This window comes from Leptonychotes weddellii, chromosome 5, assembly GCF_054177405.1.
Source record: "Leptonychotes weddellii isolate Sample4059 chromosome 5, ASM5417740v2, whole genome shotgun sequence".
NCBI classification, from domain to species: Eukaryota; Metazoa; Chordata; class Mammalia; order Carnivora; family Phocidae; genus Leptonychotes; species Leptonychotes weddellii.
The window spans coordinates 44,779,175-44,799,353 of record NC_138373.1 but is presented as its reverse complement, the minus strand read 5'-3'; the positions used below and the strand labels follow the sequence as shown (position 1 = coordinate 44,799,353).

At 40.1% G+C, this 20,179-nt stretch overlaps 1 protein-coding gene across 1 annotated transcript in view; it reads right to left on the bottom strand.

Annotated features, from left to right (window-relative positions):
- CELF2 (CUGBP Elav-like family member 2) overlaps positions 1–20,179 on the bottom strand; it is a 604,346-nt gene that overhangs the window by 534,331 nt on the left and 49,836 nt on the right. The gene's annotated exons all lie outside the window — the stretch shown is intronic.

The window sequence follows — 20,179 nt, the reverse complement described above, 5'->3', positions numbered from 1 at the left end:
AAAGAGTAATTAATACAATAGCACAATTCTCCATGGTTCAGGTGATATGAAGGACTGACTTACCTGTCACAAATAAGTATTATAGGAGCCGGTCTCCTTCTGGTTTGCATTTTTAATCAGCCTCCTCCTTCTCCATGTTCCACTGTTCTTTTTCTGGCTGGATTTTATATTTTTGCCGAGTGAGGGTACATTTGACCCTCTGTTCCCGTGATCATGCTTCATGCTATTTAAAATAGCTTCACAGTTTGAATGGCGGCACCATTGCAAAAACTATGCACAAAAGGGACATGGTTTATAGGTTTGGGTCTCACCTGTCATTATCTACCTTTCTGCCTGCTCTCCCTTGAAGGGGAGCAGAATTTGTCACCCCCAAATACGCCTGTTTGGCATACGGATTATTTTGGACTGATTATTTTTAAGAACTAGCAGACACAGGGAAAACTGACAACCAAGTCACCTTCTTCCAAGAGCTTTTAGATTTATAAGGGAAATCTCCATTTGTCAGGCTGTCTCCCTCTTTGTACTAGGAAGGGAAGGATGACTAAGTCCCTAGAAACTTCTCAATGGACAAGGCAATGATTTAGATCTCTGCAACAACCTTACTCTTGTTACTTGTTATTTCCTGGTAACCTCTCAGTGACAGGCCTTGCCCACTGGCAACATCTGTCCTTTGTCTCTAGCTGAAGCTGGTGTTAAGGTGATGGCTTAGACCACTTTGGCGAGTTCTTGTTTTCCTGGGTCTCTCCCATGTATACAGGAAGTATGCATGTTATTAAAGTTCTGTTTGTTTTTCTCCAGTTCATCTGTCTTTTTATTACAGAGGAGTCTCAGCCGAGGACCTAGAAGGAAAATTATTTTTCCTCCTCTTCCAATCTGCTTCATCTTCTTTCATATTCAGGGTACAGATTCCTTATAAAAGAGCTATTCAGTCCTAAGACCCTTTGGAGATAGTTTTCTTGACCTAGGAAGCCTGCCAGTTTTTGTGAGCTGCACGGCCTCCCTATCATACTCAAAGACTCTGACTCTTTGGGATCTAATTTCTATGCCCATTATCAAATATATCTCATAAGCAACTTCACACGGCTCACTACAAGGGGTATGGTTGCTTTTGTGCAGAGTAAGTGGGGGCTTAAAAATCTTTTGCAAATGGTTGGAACTGTTCAAATGACTTATTTGCATAGGAGAAAAACAGGTGCCCCATAAATACAAGTTTGGCCAGCATTTTAAACTTAGCAACACACCTTCCCATGCCTTATCTCGTTTGATTCCCACAACTGTTCTCTGAGTTCAACAGCGCAAGTATCATCAGGTATATTTTTTTAACAGACAAATTGAAGCTCAGAGACGTTAGGAGATTGCATATAGAAAATCTTGGATTAAATCTAGGACTTGTAACATTAAGTTTTAATTTCTAATCTGAAGGCCTAAGACTAACCAGAAATGACAGCTCCAAAAACATGGGTGTTTTTCAAATCATTGTTTTATCCTTCTGGAATTGTTTGTGGGAGAGAGCAGTACATGGTTGTACTCATATAAAAGCCCACTGGCACAGGGTGTGTATCTTATATAGGATATGAATCCAGTATGAGATCTTCCCCCCAAATCTAGAGGTTAGGCTTTCCCAGAACATTCTGGAATGTTGTCTCAGTTCCTGAGCACTTGTTTGAACTCTACTGACATGTAAACATCTAGTCTTGGTGACTCCTCTTCCAGGACTCCAAGTGTCTCTGTAGCTACCATCTATTCTCTCTTATGTCTCTTACACCAATTCTCAGATGAATTTCCTACTTAATATCTCTATCACCGCATCTCTATCTCTTCTAAGTCATGCTTCATATTATTTCCATTTGCCTTCTGCCAGCATGATTCATAGTTAGATGCCGTTACAAGCACTGATTTTCATATTGCTCGATTTAACTGACACTGCCCAGTCACTCCTTAAATTTACCACAGGGTACACCCATCTGCCTCTTCTTTTTTTTTTTTTTTTTAAAGATTTTATTTATTATTTGACAGAGAGAGAATGAGAGAGAGAGAGCACATGAGAGGGGGGAGGGTCAGAGGGAGAAGCAGACTCCCCGCCGAGCAGGGAGCCCGATGCGGGACTCGATCCCGGGACTTCGGGATCATGACCTGAGCCGAAGGCAGTCGCTCAACCGACTGAGCCACCCAGGCGCCCGCCCCATCTGCCTCTTCTTGAAGCATTCTCTTCCTACTTCCATGATGCCTCAGTCTCCCACTTTGGTCCCTACCTCTCTGGTCATTCATCCTCTGTCTCTTGTTGGATCATCATCCTTCTCTATCCAACCCCTAATGTTGAAATGCCTCAGAGCTCAGTTTTAGAATCTCTCCTTTCGCTCCTGATTTTAGGCTGTCTCATCAGTCCCAATGGCTCCATTTATCATCTATATGCTCAGAATTCTCAATTTATATCACACACTCAGATACCTTTAATATTAGAGTTCTCCAGAGAAACAGAATCCAAAAGATACATATGTACACACACACACACACACACACACACAGGGGAAGACATTTATTATAAGGAACTGGCTCATGGAATTATGGAGGCTGAGAAGCCCACATCTGCCACTGGGAAGCTGGAGACCTGAAAGAACCAATGCCATAGGTCCAGTTCCAGTCTGAAGACCTGAAAACCAGGAAAGTCAATGGTGTAAGCTCTGGTCTGAAAGCCAACAGGCTCCAGAGCCAAGATCTGATGTTTGGGTTCAAAAGTCCAAAGTCATGAAAAAGACCGAGATCCAGTTGAAACCGTCAGGCAGGAGGAGGTACTCTGGCTCACGGGGGGGTCAACCTGCTTATTCTAGTCAGACCTTCCATGGATTAGATGAGGCCAGTTCACATTTGGGAAGGCAATTCGCTTGACTCAATTTACCAATTCAAATGTTAATCTCAAACAGAAAACATCCCTACATACACACTCAGAATAACATTTGAACAGATATCTGGGTGCTTAAAGGTCCAGTCAGGTCTACACACAGAATTAACCATCACAACTTTTCAGAAACTTATACATCTGACTACCTAATTACCAGGGCTACTTGGATTTCACAAAGGTAGGTACCTAAAATTTCACCTGTTGAAAAAATAATGTACAGGCTTTTCCTTCAAATTTATCCCCCCCCCTCAAATAGTCCTAAAAACTGTAAAATGACACCATCACCCTTTTAACCGCTTAGGTCAGAACCCGAGAGCTGCCTTTCACACCATTTTCCTCACATTTCCCTGAATCATCAATTTCAGCCAATTCCAATTCTGAGGTTTTTGTTGAAGCTCTCTATTTTTTCCCATTTCTATTGTTACTTAATTCAGGTATCATAATATGTTGTAAGAACTATTGACCAAAATGATGATCTGCAGACTTTGAAATTCCTACCGCCCAAATCCAGACTCCATAAAGCACTGAGGGATTGCTTAAAATGCTCATTAAATCATGTTACCACCCAGCTTAAAATTCTTCTATGGCTTCCCATTGCCCATATGATAAATCCAAACTCCTTAACAAGCCCTACAAAGCCTTGCATGATGTGACCTTTGCCAACATAATTAGCCTTATCTTGTCGATCTTTTTCATTCACTATGCCCTGCTGGGAGTTTTTTTTCAATTCCTCCCACACAGAGCGTTCTTTTCCACCTCGAGAATATTACAGATACTGTTCTTTCTGCCAGAAACACTCTTGGCCTTTTACTGACTTTGCCCAGACAAGTTCTGTACAGCCTTCAGGACCCAGCTGGCATGTCACTTCCCCTGGGAAATCTTCCCAAGTCCCCTGATTAGGTATACGTGTACTTAAAGCACCTTGTGCTTCTCCATTTCAGCTCCCATCATAGGTATCCTTAATTCACTGCTTTTGTAATTACATTTCATGCCCATCTCCCCTACCAGACTCTAAGTTTTATCCATCTGAATTATTTGCATCTTGTGAGTGATGCAGGGCTCATATAAAGTATGAGTCATTTAATGAATAAATGAATAATGATTTTGTGAGTAAATGAAAGGATGAACCATTGAAATGACTGGCTCTTCTAACACAGTTGGCTACCAAACCAAGTAACAGTAGCAGAATCTCTTCCCCATCCAAGTGTCAGTCTGGATCATGAAGGGGATCCAAAAGGCAGTCACAGATAACTCCTAGCATCCCACATCCTTAGAGATAAAGAGGAGAATTGTGGGAGGTAAAGAGGAGGTCTGGATGTACCAGGGCAGGAAGAGTAAGAGTCAGAACAGTAATAAAAAATGTAAAACCCTGGCTAGTTAAGCTACTATTTCTATTAGGAATAGCACTCTTGGAGTGCCTGGGTGGCTCAGTTGGTTGAGTGTCTGACTCTTGATTTTGGCTCAGGTTATGATCTCAGGGTCGTGGAATCGAGCCCCATGCTGGGCTCTGTGCTCAGTGGGGAGTCTGCTTCTCTCTCTCTCTCTACCTCTCTCTCCTCTCAAATGAATAAATCTTTGCCCCTCCTCCCCTTGTACCCTCTCTCTAAAATAAATAAATAAATCTTAAAAAATAGAAGAAATAGCACTCTCTTTTCTAGAATATAATTTATCTTCTCTGTGGTTTTCCAAAGGCATACATATCCAGGAAAAACATGGCATCTGATACTGATACTCATTTTTTGGTGAGAAGGGGAAGGTAAACATTTAGACTTTTAAAACCACTGGAAGGACCTTCTATCACAATGATGATTCTCCTATCTGTTGCTAGGGCCACATGGCTCAACTTGGGGGTGACGCCTTGTGTGAGCCATTGTTGGCTGCTGAATGAGATCACTGAGTTCAGGTAATATTCACCACTTTATGGAGGATGGGTGTGTTAGGCTTGGCTTCTCCATCTATGAGTGACTATTTCATCTTGATTTCATGGAGTATTACTCTTTGAGATTTGGCTTCAGTGATGAATTTATATGTTGTGCTCAGGCTCAGAGAATGGATGGCAAGAACAGTGTTATGAAGCAATCAAGGATTAGATGTCTCCTATCACAATGAAACAAAGATCCATGTCAACTAAAGGGAACTCCAGCTTTTGACAAGGTTAAAAACATTCAGAGGACTGTCTGACAGTGAGGCAATAGAGAAAGCTATCCGAGTAGTTTTGTTCAACAACGGCAGTTTTAATCAAAAGACAAATGAAGTTAGAGGACGCATTGCATTGATCTTAGGGAAACTGAGAGACGCATATGCCAGGGGAGCAAGACATGTACAAAACAAAGGAAGAAAAAAGGAGAGGCTCTTATTTTGGACTGGGTGGCTTATTGCATTCCACCTTATTAAAACATGCTCGAGTCTGTCAATTATGCAGTGGATGCTGCATTATAATTTTTTGTTTACCACCATGCAATGTCTGAACTATCTTTTCCCATTAAGGTACCAAGGTCAATGATACAGATAGTTAACCAACTGATTTAGTGCATTAATTTTCCTTGAAGTTCAAGCATGAGTCTCACTATCCAGCCTTGAGATTCCTACTCCACATAGACACCGGGACAAGGGCTGGCTCCATATGGAACACTGAGGCAATCCACAGCTCAAGTGCTGTCTAGCAGCATCGTGTGTCTACTTAGATGATGATGAATGCTATCTTTGTTCCAGGCAGGAAGATGTCATTATGCTGGCTCATATTGCTGACCTCCCAGGGCTTCCCACTAAGTGTTGCCAAAGGGTTGCAGTGCCGATAATTCCTTACAGAGCTCTGAAGAGAATAAAGCAGAGAGGTAAACCTGATGAAAATTGGATAAAGAACCCAAGGTGAATTGAAGCTTAATATACCAAACAGCAGAGAGCATGGCGGCTTTCTTTTCCCACCTCTTGTTTTCCGTTCCACAATTGTAGGCAGCACTCCAGCTGTTATTTCTGCCCTCTCAAAGCATTCTTCAGTCACTCATATCCAGTCCTGCACTTCACCTATCAATAAAAGGAACTTGCAATCTTTCAACACAGAGATATTATTTCTGCTTCAACTGATTCCAGGATGCCACAGTTCACAATGAAAATCTGCAGATTGCTGATAGCTCTGTCAATATCATTCAACTGCTAACAACACTTTATTTGTGGTACCTGTAGATAGAGTGTAGGCATCTGAACCCATCAATAAATGGAAAGAAAGTCCTGGGGCTCAAAACAATTTGGTTTTACAAGGAGCCTGGTTTACAAACTTTGCTGCTTCGTTACAGAAGAATTCTTTACAAGTTTTAAAGGATGTACGATGTAATCATCTTCTAACAACTTCAATGGTATGATAGTAAGGGCAAGAACTGTATGCTAAGAGGATTGTTTGCTGTAATGTATTATTGTTTTGTATCACAGGTGTATATTCAATCCCTTCAAACTATATATTTAACAATAAGCTTCTTATAGTTTTAGAAAATAGTTCATAGTCAATCTCACTAGTATTTTTATTCTTAGGCTTTTGAATATCTTTTCCTATGTTTCTTCATCATTTCTTTTTCTTTTTCAGCCATTTTCCTCTTTGATTTTATGGTCTTTCATATACACAGATACATACATACATACACACATGTGTCTTCATTGCCATTGTTGAATTCAATGAATTCAAAGAAGTTTTGTTTTTATTACAAATACTGACCTTTTGTCTAATGATTAACAAAACTATTGATTCTTTAAGTCAATCTGATTTATAGGGTCTTGATATTCACACTGTTCTAGGATGATGATTCTTAGAAAATTACTAATCATGAATGAATTTCAGTGAAGTGGTAGTACAAGAAAAGAAATATGAAAGAATCAATAAAAAATATCATTTTTATCACTGGTTAATGTAATTGAATCAATATCACTGAGCCATTGAAAGTCAACATATCAGAGAGATATATTCAATAGAAATCTACTTTCTTTGAGATGCCTCTGATGTTCAGTGAAAAATGATTAAACAAGTAGAAAATAAGCCTATTTGATACAGTATGGATTTTATAAATCAAGATTTAATATTACTTTAGGAGAAATCAAAATAAATTCTCTATCTGAAAACTATGAGGGTACTATTATTTTCAGGAGACCAAAAAAAAACAACAACAACAACAACAACAACAACAAAACCCGAAAAACAACTCTACCCAAACATAATGACTCCATCCTGAATATCTCATGGTGGGTCTATTAGATACTATGGGCCAATGCTCATAAGCAGAGGTATTTTCTTACTGTATTCCTTATGAATGAAATGATAAAGATAAAATTTCCTTACTACCAAATGCTGTCATGGCAACAGTGACATAACTACCATCATTAGTAATCAGGGAGCTAAGTTTTCTTAAATATTTTTAAATATACACTGAGCACCTTTGAAAGATCTTCGCCATCAGAATATTAAGTGACCTGAGAAGTATAGCTTTTTTCCAAAAGAAACTACATAGAAATGGAAAGAAACAGCATCAATATTTTTGGTGAAACACCATGTTCTTGGCATGATTTTAGGTACACAGGATACAGAGAAAAAAAAATTATTCTTGATGTTCTATGAAATGGACTCTTCCCAAATAAATATTTACTAGTTTTCTCCAATGATATATCTGTAAAATTATTGTTGGAATTAGACTCTTTGCCCAGGGAGCATTTTATATTTAACAGAGTTAACACATCTTAATACTGAACAACAGAGAGATGATCATTAGAATGGTAGCCTTTGGTTCTACTGGTTTCTTTGAAAAACTGAAGTAGTGGTTGTTCTTAGTTGCCTACTTAGCATCTTTTCTCTCATTTCTTTTTCCCCAGAGAACCCCAGTTTTGTTAAAGTATCTTCTTCCTTTCCAGTCAACTCAGCTGTCTCAGGTGAGTCTGAATCCACCCACAGTTCCAAGAGTGAGCGTGACTGGTCTGGTTAAGTTTGTAGGAGGGGGTCATGTGATAGAATTTGGCAACAATGGCTCATGGACATCATGCACGTGCAGGATCATCTTAGGAGAGCTCTTCCCTGCTGTCCTGGGAAAGGTTACAAAGACGACCCTTTCTCTTTTCCCTTTGAATAATCTGTCCTGTGCAAACATTGGGTGTGGAACTATTGCTTCATCTCAAGACCAGCTGGAGGAGAAAGCTAGCAGACACAAGAAGGCATAACCAAATGAATTGCAGGAAAATGACGTGGCACCAGAAGATTCAGGCAAATCTTGAAGCCTGTCTTATCCCTGCATTTCCAATGTTTTGGGCCAATAAATGCCCTTACTGTTGAAGCCAATTTGAACTGGATTTTCTGTTACTTTCAACCAGAGTCATCCTAAATAATACCTAATATTATCTAAATAATTGGAGTATTAGTAACTATGAAGAAGAGGCAATAGAAGATAAATACCAGTATGGAAGAAATGCATGCTCTAAGTCCAAGTATCTGGTGAAAATGATCAACAGTTGTATTGATTATCTGCTAATCACCTACTAATTCTTCATATGTCCTAATATGAAGATTTTTAAGACATTTTGAGATTTTATGCCTATCTTTTATCATTCTTTATTTTTTCTTCATTTCTCTTTCAAGTTTTCATCCCAGTATTGGTCTTTTGTAGACATGATCTTGGAATAAATTGGAAGTGACTGATTAGTGTCATTTCTGAACTCAAAGAAGATGGTCTCTGTTCACAGGAAGGAAGTAATCTATTTAAGGAAAGAAATAATCTAAGTTTTAAAACACAATAATAACTAACATGATACATGAAAAATATCCTTATTGTTGACTGATTGAAGCAGACAGTGTGTGCCTCAGGAACTTGGGATGGTGTGACTTAAGGCTTTGTGGAGAAGAGAGGGAGACAGAGAGGCTTGGGAATGACAGAGAGTTATTTGGGCCTTCAAAGAACAAGTAGAATTCAAATCTACATTTGGCAAGATGGAAGTCTAAGATAAGACACCTAAAAAATCTAGACTTGAACCTAGGAGCAATGAAAATAGACCTGGGACCAGGCACCCTTATAGCATCAAATTCCGAGATAGCAGAGTTCACTCTGAAGCCATTTTTTTATGATTATGCGCACTTATGTTTATCACTTGAAGCTGGTCTGGTGTCTTCATGTCTCCTCTAGGACCTTAAAGAACATGAATAAGAACACTTCTGCCTCACCACTGAAATGGTTAATTTAAAATGTTTTTCAAGTCGAATGTTAAAAAAAGCATAAATATCCAAACTACCTTTGTTTATATTTACTTCTTTTTTTTTTAATTTTATTTATTTGACAGAGAGAGACACAGCGAGAGAGGGAACACAAGCATGGGGAGTGGGAGAGGGAGAAGCAGGCTTCCCACGGAGCGGGGAGCCCGATGCGGGGCTCGATCCCAGGACCCTGGGATCATGACCTGAGCCGAAGGCAGACGCTTAACGACTGAGCCACCCAGGCGCCCCTGTTTATATTTACTTCTAATAAGAGCTATAAAACATGTCTCAACAAGCAGCAATTTAATTACATCCATGCATTTGATCTGCAGAATATCCTGTTCATAATAAACCCTTACCTATAAATACACATTGAAAATACAAATTAAGCATCCATGTTAAGCAGTGTGGTCTGTTTTCTAGATGCCCTAAGTTTTGCTCTGGAATTGTTTGTATAACCTCAGGGAGGCCCTATATTCTTTGTATGGTCCATTGCATAAAACTTCAGTTTTAATTTGGGAAGTCAGGGGCATGTGACTACTTTCTCAAGGTAGGAATATCACAAAGAATTTTGTAGCTTCAAGTCAACTGCTCATCCTAGGAGTTTTTCCAAAAGACTTGTGAATTTCTTTATATAAGAAAGAGAAATGCTACTCTTGATTGGTTGCCCAGGAATAAAAGCTATAGTCAATCACATGGTGGGCTTCCCCATCGCTGATCACATTTCATTTTGGGGGGTGTGTTCACTTTTCATAAGATGCTATTTGTTAGCAAATTTCCATAACATTACCAGTGAGCAAAAGAAGAGGATGTTCTACTACTTCTAAGTGGATAGGATAGGGAGCAATGGTGGAGAGAGTTGGAATTCTATGGTAAAGTGTTTATTGATTTTTTTTGTGAATTACTCTTTTGTTGTAGAATCACACCCACACACATACATACCCATGGATGCGTAAAAACCCAAGCACTCTCTTGTACTTTGCCCTGGTGTACACATTCATACACATAGAGCTTTGAAAATTGGAAATCAGTTTTAGTAAGGAATTTTAAAAAGTGTGACCCTCTATTTCCAAAGAGACATAAGCTTCCTATGATATTGGATTTAAATTTTATTTCACATTGTGACATTATATACAAACCCACTAAATATGCATAAAGTCAGACATTTCACTAAGCCATACTTGCCTTTTGAATATGAGATGCAGTCTAATAATTTTTTATTTTATAGTACCTTTCATTGAAAAATAAACAAGGAGGGGAGCCTGGGTGGCTCAGTTGTTAAGCGTCTGCCTTCGGCTCAGGTCATGATCCCAGGGTCCTGGGATCGAGCCCCACATCGGGCTCCCTGCTCAGCGGGAAGCCTGCTTCTCCTTCTCCCTCTCCCACTCCCCCTGCTTGTGTTCCCTCTCTTGCTGTGTCTCTCTGTCAAATAAATAAATAAAATATTAAAAAAAAAAGAAAAAGAAAAATAAACAAGGAAAGTTTACAACCCATAACACCGATGGGTCATATCAGTTGAAAAACACTGTCTTTAGGTACATTATATAATGTTTCTGGACAATTGTAATGCATGTTAACATATTTACGTATTGGTTTGTTAATATGTTAACTAGATTCTCCTAAGTCAGGGATTACTACTAGAATAATTCTGAGACTCAGTATTTCTCAGTGTTTCATTTTTAATGTCATCATGGTAGAAATATTTTTGGGCCAGCACTTTCTCCTCCTGGGTAATATCAGTAAATTATATAGCCTAAATTCTTTTGGATCTCCAGAAATCTCTTGAAACACAAAGAAACACCAAAGTAGCTCACTTCTGCCATGTCATATTTCTAGAACCAACTTTATTTAAGAGCTCCAGCTGTTCAGATGTTCCTAGTGGCATTTTCCAGTGCAAAGAATATTCCACAACATGATGAATAGATTAGCAATTGTTGATAGTGATGGAAAACCTCCAGGGAATATCCATGGGCTGGATTACAGGACTAGACTCTCTCCCATAAGGAGTACAAGTCAAGTGGAACCAGGATTTGGCACAAGCCCTGTTGTTGGAAATGCTGAAAAGCAACACTTCTCTGCATCCACTTGTGTGTTTTCAGTTAGCACATCAGTAGGTTAGGTAAAACTTCACCTTCATCAATTCAATGACCTAAGCAGGTCATAATTTGTTGTTATATGCACATCTTTTGCAGAAAGGATATTGGTCTGCTTGACTTGGGAATGCATTTTAAACTTTAATCAAACAAGAAGAGGTCAGTAGTGCTTGGCAATAAATGAATACATTAGTGCTGGAAACCACACTGGAGTATTTAACTTCTCACTCAATTTTTAAAAAATTTCCACTCACAAATTGGAAATATGATACATACATTCATATATATACGTATATATGTGTGTATATACATATATACGTATATATATATAATCTCCAATGATATATAAGTCAAACTCATTAAAGCATAATAGTAAGCTATGTTTCCAAAACCAGTACAAGATTTGTGCTGATTCATCTCGGTTTTCACCTTACTCCTTCATGAGCATAGGGTAATAACTAATAAAGCTTAGTCATGAAATCTACAGCCCCAAGGAGAGGTAATTTGACAGATCAATATTAAGATTGAGTACAATGCTTTGCCTCATCAGCATGAAGCTCTATTCAAAGGAACTGTGGAAAAAAAAGGCAAAAGGCACCATCTGGATGGAATTAAAAAGTGGCTGATACATATAATGGCTTTGTTAATGGTGGTCTATTTTGCCCTGAAGGAGTTACATTATAATTCTGTTCCTCTCAGAGGCAAATTTGATTCTGCCTCAGGTGCGGGTCTATATCTGAATCAGAATTTTGTTCTTTTACTTTACTATCTCTGGACTAGAGTCCACTGACCATGCTTTAAAGCAAACATCCTCATAGGACACTGGACAGTCACTCCATTTGATATAATTGGCAGTGATACTTTTTTTGGGGGGGGTGGAGGGGCAGAGGAAGAGAGAGAGAGAGAGAATCCCAAGCAGGCTCCACACCCAGCATGTGAGCCTGGTGTGGGGCTGGATCCCTCAACCCAGAGATCACAACCTGAGCCAAAATCAAGAGTCAGATGCTTAACCGATTGAGCCACCCAGGCACCCCAACAGTGATAGTTATTTTTAAAAAAAGGACAGGGGGAGGGGCTACCAGAAAATCTGCTTTATAAACAGACGGCCAAACCAAGATTGTGGAAAGATTTGGCACAAGCCCAACACTCCAATATGTCTCAGAGAAGGAGATATTGTTAGAACAATGGAATCTTAAGCCTACTGGATTCTATTAAGAGCATAAGGAATATTCAGGGATTTCTAGACATCTCTGAAACATTTTGAAATCCTGGAACAATTATTTTGAGAAGTGAGGTTTGTTATTTTCGTAGGTCTTTAGATCTGCTTTAACAAAGGGATTTGGATTTTACAGATGCTAGTGTCTAAGTTGGAATAAGAATGGACTGGATTTGGTGACTCTGGGGACCTCACTATCTGCACCCATGGCAACTACATTGGAGCAGTGTCTCACCACATCAGTTTCAAGGACGCCTTTACCAGCTGAGCTTTAATTAATGATAAATCAACAGACAGGTGACAACCATTATATTCTTTCACCTTATCACTGGGGCTAGAATTAGTGACAAAAAGTTTTAATTAAATTTTAACTTCAGGGGCGCCTGGGTGGCTCAGTCGGTTAAATGTCTGCCTTCGGCTCAGGTCATGATCCCAGGGTCCTGGGATCGAGCCCCACATCAGGCTCCCTGCTCAGCAGGGAGCCAGCTTCTCCCTCTGCCTGCTGCTTCCCCTGCTTTGTGCTCGCTCTCTCTCTCTCAAATAAATAAATAAAATCTTTAAAAAAAAATAAACATCAAGAATTTTCTCAGGGATAGAATTCTTTCAGGGAGCTTTGAAAAAACACTGAACTGGTTCCTGGGATTGCCCAACTAGGAAAAGATGCATTCTTTGGGATCCTGTAAGCTGGGGGACCTATAGATGGAGATTATTCTAAGTTATCCCCAAACCATCCCAGAGTGATGGATCCTAAGGTCATATCTCTCCTTTCAAATATCCCTGAAGGGTCCACTATGTGCCACACACTGTGCTAGGCAGTGAGTAAAACCCTATAAATAAAAAAGGTATTATGGCTCTTGTTTTCTTGTAGTTTTCACTGAGTGAGAGAGACAAAGGAAAAATAAAAATAAATGTATTTGTAAATGATGGTCCAAGCAGTGAAGGAAATACATTGACAGAGAGTGATGGGTATTAGAGCAGGTGGGATAGGTTCAGACCTGAAGTGTAAGAAGAATCCAGCTCTGTGAAGGGCAACAGGGAAGGGGGAGACAAATACAGAACACAAAGGGACAGTGGAAGTGGATACCCTGAGGATGAGACACGTTGGAATCTCCACAGAACCTACAAAATGGTCTGTGGCAGGGGGCAAATCGGGTAGTGCCTTGTGAGTCCTGGTAAAGGAGTCTGAGTTCGCATGTTATGTTCAAAGGGCCACAAATGTATTTTAAAACATGTCTGTGTGAAAGAGGTCAGTAGTAGAAGTGAGAAGACCAGAAAGAAGTGCTCACCGTGAACTGATGGTGGCTCGGACTAGGGTGGTGGCTGCAGCAGTGGTGAGAAGATGGGTTGGAAGGGCTGGTTCTGGACAGGAAGCAACGTGACTTACTGGGGGTGGGGTGGGGGAGATGAACGTGTGGAGGATGGTTCCCCACTTTCTGGTTTGACACATGTGAGTCATGGTCCGATTTGCTGAGATGGGGAGGAGGGAGAGAGATATAGGTGGTGTTTTGTTGGTTTTATGGGAGATTCATGGCAGTTATTATGAGTTTAGCATGTGGGCGTGTTAAGTTTGAAATGCCTGTAAGACAACCAAGTGAAATGTCCAACAGATGCTTGGATATTCAGTTTACAAGGATTTATTGACTGCCCACTCTGTGCCCGGTGCTGTTCTATTATGATAGAATATAAGTGATTCTGGATATAGGGGAAGTTTGGGCTGGATATAAAATCGACTTGGAGCTGCTCTGAGGGCTGGCTTCATTACAGAAGGTGCGTTGCCTTCTGCTGCCCTCCACTAGGCTGTGTCATGAGACAGACACATCACAACAAGCTGACAGTGCTCCTAAGGAAGGAATTAAATTACAGCTTCATATCCTATCCATCAAATTGTGGATGTCACCTGAGTGAGAGGAATCCGTCAACAATGTTTACTAATAATCAGTGTGCAAAGAATATTACCATTTATTTATAATAGCAAAATATTGATACAATCTACATGTCTGACAGCAAAGAAAAGGTTGAATAGGATATATTCACAGAAAGGAATGTTAAGCGGTCATTGCAAATAATGGTTTTGAAAAATATCTAATGACATGAAATAGTATTTAAAATGTCTAAGTGAAAAGTAGGCCACTAGGGCACATTGGTAGGATAACCCTAGTATTCTTTATTTTTTTATTTTTATTTTTTTAAAGATTTTATTTATTTGTTTGACAGAGAGAGAGAGACAGCGAGAGAGGGAACACAAGCAGGGGGAGTGGGAGAGGGAGAAACAGACTTCCCGCAGAGCTGGGAGCCCAATGTGGGGCTCAATCCCAGGACCCTGGGATCATGACCTGAGTCAAAGGCAGACACTTAATGACTGAGCCACCCAGGCACCCAACCCTAGTATTCTTTAAAGACTGAAAGTAATCTATGCATCTAAAAAAAGACGAAGGATATTAGTAAATATGTCAGTTATGGCTATCAATAGGTGATGAGACTTAAAGTGACTTTCATATTTTCTCTATGCTTTTAAATGTTTTTAAATGTTTTATAACGAACCTTCCCCACAGTTCTAAATTAAAGGTGGTGGTAATTCCCTACAAGAAAAGGGGACCATGACAGGAGCGTTGGGGAATTAGGAGGAGCATGTAGATATGACCCCTACCCCTAAGTGAAATGAATGGAATGGATCTATGAAAAACAGGGCCATTACTTTCTCTTAAGTCACTGAAAAGATCAATACTTTTATTATTTATAGCCAATGTATCACATGGACAGGCTCGTGGGGAAAATGTGCAGAAGAGTAGAGAGAGATTCTGAACAAAGGCAGGCAAATGAGACAAGTAAAATTGTTATCGTTAACAAACATTTATTGCACATTTACTATGTGTCAGGCACTCTTAAGTATTTTATGTTTGAGAATGACACTTGCAGAAGGTTAAATTTATACTGGATTAATTTGGGTTAAATACTATCACTTTCCCCATAAATTCTCTAATATAAAATAAGAAATTGGAAAACTTTAATTACTAAACAAATACATACATGCAAATATATGTGTGTGCATGCATGTATGTATGTTCCATCTTCATATAAAGTCAATTAAGTTAGATGAAGTTAAATTTTTTTTTTTTAAAGATTTTATTTATTTGACAGAGATAGACACAGCAAGAGAAGGAACACAAGCAGGGGGAGTGGGAGTGGAGAAGCAGGAAATGGACTCACAGTGATTGCTGGTTTCTGCTGAGTGTTCAGCACAGAGATGACAGAAAGACAGTGAGGGTTCTCTCTGACAATATGCACTAGGACTTATTTCTTGGGTTTAGCCTCATTCAGAAGCTAAAGTTAAGATAATTCATTTAAATGTCTACAATTTCTGATTTAGAACTCTATCAGATGGCTAATCAATCCCAAAGTGAGGTCACTCTCTCTCTCTCTTTTTTTTTGGCTGAGCCTATTTAACACAACCTCTTTCCAAGAGGCTGCTAGCACTAGTGAAATTCTTAAATTCTCCATATGCAGAGAGTGTGATTATAGCACATTTTGCCAAATAAATGCATAATTGAACATTAAACATCTGGTTTTTAAAGTCTGTGTCAATATTGTCCACGTTCTCTGTTGTCCTGATTTTCTGCAGATTTACTTGTTGCCCTCAAAGAACACAGATTATTCGGTTTTCATAATAACAAATCCTGCTGCAGGATTTAAAAGTAAGACAGTGAATGAAAGCAGTGAAAGGCAGGACAGCTGATTTGCCTTAGATGAATGGTGAAGATTTAGGCGACACAAGAATTCATGCCCTGGACTGGCCATATAATTAAAATGAGAAATGACACAGGCCGCAGCTAAGCAGTTTGGGGAATTACTAATCAGGCAAAAATGCAAAATAGGGACACTATTGTTTAGAATGTTCGTTTGCATCTCCATGTCACCCAGTCCAAATGACAGGCAGGAAATAATATCAACAAGATGCAGACAACATTAAAAAATGTTTAACCCTCCTGTAGCACAACATGGATGGGAAGAACAGATTATCAGTCTCGTTCAAGTACAGGAGTATTGAGGATTTACTGAGGAGTATGTGACTTACCCAAAGATACCTACGTCAAGGTGGAAGATAGGGAGTATTGATGATCAGCTAGTTCCCTGGTCTCTTTAGAGGGGTCATCCTCCATTAGACAGACATGAGCAGAAAAGAATCCACAAGTAGTGAAGCAGAACGAAGGTAGGTGGTCTTTGCGGGGATAGATATACCCACTGGAGGGGAATGGAACTGGTTTACAATTACACTAACTATTGGCAAGCAGGCCAGTTAAGAGGAGGTTAAACACAACGTACAACTCAAACCCCCAGGAGGAAGCATGCTGCTTTGCTGGGAAGGATCTGCCAAGTTCTCTACTTCAAAGAGAGCTCAGTAGGGGTGCAGACGAAGGGAAGAATTTGGATGAACATGTGAAAATGTTTACATGGATCTAGGAGAAGAGATTGAACAAATTCACATGGACTAGAAAACTGCCTTGAAAACCATACAGAGATATGAGTCAAGAAAGGAAAACGATTCAGTGAGCGAGCCAGGTGCTGAAGCAGCAGTTTTGACCAACAGAATGTTATTGTGCACATGAGTCCTAACGCCGGTCCTCTAACTTCTTGCTTGTTGAGTGATGATGGAAAAAAGAATCACAAGTAGGCCATGTCCGCAAAACAGGCCTCTTTGCAAATGTCTCTTCAGTTTTTATCAGAGGTTGTTTTTTTTCCCCCCTATAGCTTTACATGGCATAGTTTTGACGGATTTGACAGCAAGCACAATCTGCATATCTTTTAGGGAAGGAGCTTTTCCCACAGGAATAAACTAACAGTCATGTCTCTGAGTTGGCTTTTCTGAGTCTTGACGCTCTGGTTATGTCCAGGACGTCTGGCTATGCATGGACTGTTTTGCAAACCTCATTTGTGAACCCCACATGCCAGGAAAGTTTGGTGAAATGGAAACAGGGGAAGGTTGCTAACTGGCTTCTGGTTTAGGTAGAGAGTGGATTTAGGCAGGAAGAGATCCTGCCTCTTCACACAGAGCTTCCCTGTGACTTACAGATCTTGGTCCTATAGTCAGAACACGAGGGAGAAAAAAATTAATGGCAGTATTGGCTAATTTAATGTCAGATTGGAAAGGGCCCAATTCAGATACTCAATGGATGCTTGCTGAAAAAAATAGGAGAATCATTTTTCTAGTATGACAGGGACAGATATAAACATATGTTTTGAAGTAAAAAAAATGCAATGTCTTTTCATTGCAGAGGCTTTTGGTAATTGGCATGGAGGGTGGGATATTCTTGGTTGGACAGGATGAGGTATGTGGGCCACCACAGTGGTGTTCACTTGCTAGAGATGTCTGGGATGGCATAGGATCAATATAATCACTTGTGTCAACTTTTCCTTAATTGGGAACAAGTAGATATCATAGGGAATTGTTTTGTAAAAGTACTAGTTAAACATTTTAGAAATGCACTAATATAAATAAGTACTAAATTGCATGTCCTATTACTGCTAATTTATGACCAAAGGATTTCTCCTTGTTTTTGCAAATGTGAATAATTACACCTAACATCTCCAGGCACTGAAATTATATGCATTTGAATGATTTAGGATGCAAAATAACACTGATCGTTTTTAAGCTCAATGGGAGAGAAAATATGTGCTTAGAAGAGATTGTGACTTCTAATGCTATTCTCATGGTACAGGTGGTAGAGTGAGCTAATAACATTTTCACTTCTTTATATGGACTTGAGATTTTAGAGCTTCTTTGAGCAGTTTTGGATCATTTTCACTGCTTCAGATATTTGTAAAACAGTCTTACCAAATTACTTGGAAAAAGTCCACTTACGAGCAAATAGATTAAAAAAAAACTGTGTAGAACACAATGAGTGTGAAGAAGGAAAAGGGATACTAAGAAAAATTTTACCTCTGTATTTCACATCTTTAACTTTCAAAGATGACCAATGATGCTGAACTGGAGTCATTTCACTTCCAGTAGAACCCCTTATTCCCTGTTTTGATTTCCAGGGTTTCAGTTAACCCTAGTCAATGGCATTCTTGAAGTGGATGACCCTCCTTCTGATGTATGGTCAGAAGGTCAATAGTAGTATAATACTACATCACAATGCTTGCACCAGTCATCTCACTTCATCTCATCATGTAGGCATTTTATCATCATGCATCTTCACAAGAAGGGTGAGTACAGTACAATTATATACTTCGAGTGAGAGAGATTCCACATAACTTGTATTCGTATATTAATTGTTCTACCTTATTATTATTGTTTTGATCTTTTACTGTACCTAGTTTATAAATTAAACTCTATCATAGGTATGTATAGTATATATAGGGTTTGGTATTATTTGTCACTTCAGGCATTCACTGGGGGTCTTGGAATGTATCGCCCAGCGATAAGGGGGGACTACTGTATATCTATATATTTATGCTTCCAGAAATCTATTTTTTCTCTAGTTTCTCACTGGGACATTTGCCTTAAATAGTGTCTTTAAGAGTTTATATGGTCTGGGGGCAGAGGAGGATGGCGGAGGAGTAGGAGACCTGGATTTCATCTGGTCTCAGGAATTCAGCTGGATAGGGATCAAACTATTCTAAACACCTATAAACTCAAAAGGAGATTGAAGAAAAGAATAGCAACAACTCTCTGAACAGAAAAGCGATCACTTTCTGGAAGGTAGGACGTGTGGAGAAGTGAATCCGAGGCGATATTTGGGAGGATAGACGGCGGGGGAGGGGGCCTCCGTCGGCCACTTCTGGCAAGTGATAGAGCCCCAGAGCACAAAATCAGAACTTTTAGAAGTTGGCTCCGCTGAGGGACTTCGCTCCAGTGGCTAAGTAGGGGGTGGAACCCTCGTGGGACAGTGTGGTCTCAGGACCCTCGGGGTCACAGAAAGACCAGGGGTGCCTGAGTGCAGCAGAGCTCCCAGGTATCGGAGTGGGGAAGCCGGCTGCAGAGACGGAGCTGAGGTGCGGGCTCTCAGTTCGGGGCTGCCATAAACCATGATCCACAAGCAGGGACCCAACAAGCGGCAGATTTGGGGAGACTCCCCTTCCTCCCTTGGGAGGAGTGGCGCAGGAGCACACCGGAGGGATCTGCGGGGTTTGGAGATTCCACACGGGGTTGGGTGCCAGAGATAGAAATGCACGGTCACAGGCCGGGTGAGCACGGAGTGCGGCAGGAGACCGGGGAGCCGGGAGTGACTGACTGCTTTTCTCTGGGGGCTCACTGAAGAGCTGGGCCGAGTTCTTGGCTCCTCCGGGGCGGAGACTGGGAGGCCGTCATTTTCACTCTCGGCCTCCAAAGCTGTACGGAAAGTGTGCAGGGAACAAAAACTCCGGAGAGCAAACCCGAGCAGATTACTTAGCCCGGACTGGACAAGGGCGGGGCAATTCTGCCTCCAGCAAAGACATTTGGGAACCATGGCAACAGGCCCCTCCCCCAGAAGATCAGCGAGAACAGCCAGCCAAGACCAAGTTTACCGATCAATGAGAACAGCAGAACTCCAGCGCTAGGGGAATACTGCACATAGAATCCATGGCTTTTTTACCATGATTCTTTAGTCTTTCAAAGTTAATTTTTTTTAACTGTCTTTTTTTTTTCCCCTTTTTCAACCAACATCTTATCAATCCCTTTTTTATTTTTTATTTTTTTATTTTTTTTTTCATTGCAACATTATTTTTTTTTATTCTTATGTTAATCCCCATACATTACATCATTAGTTCTAGAT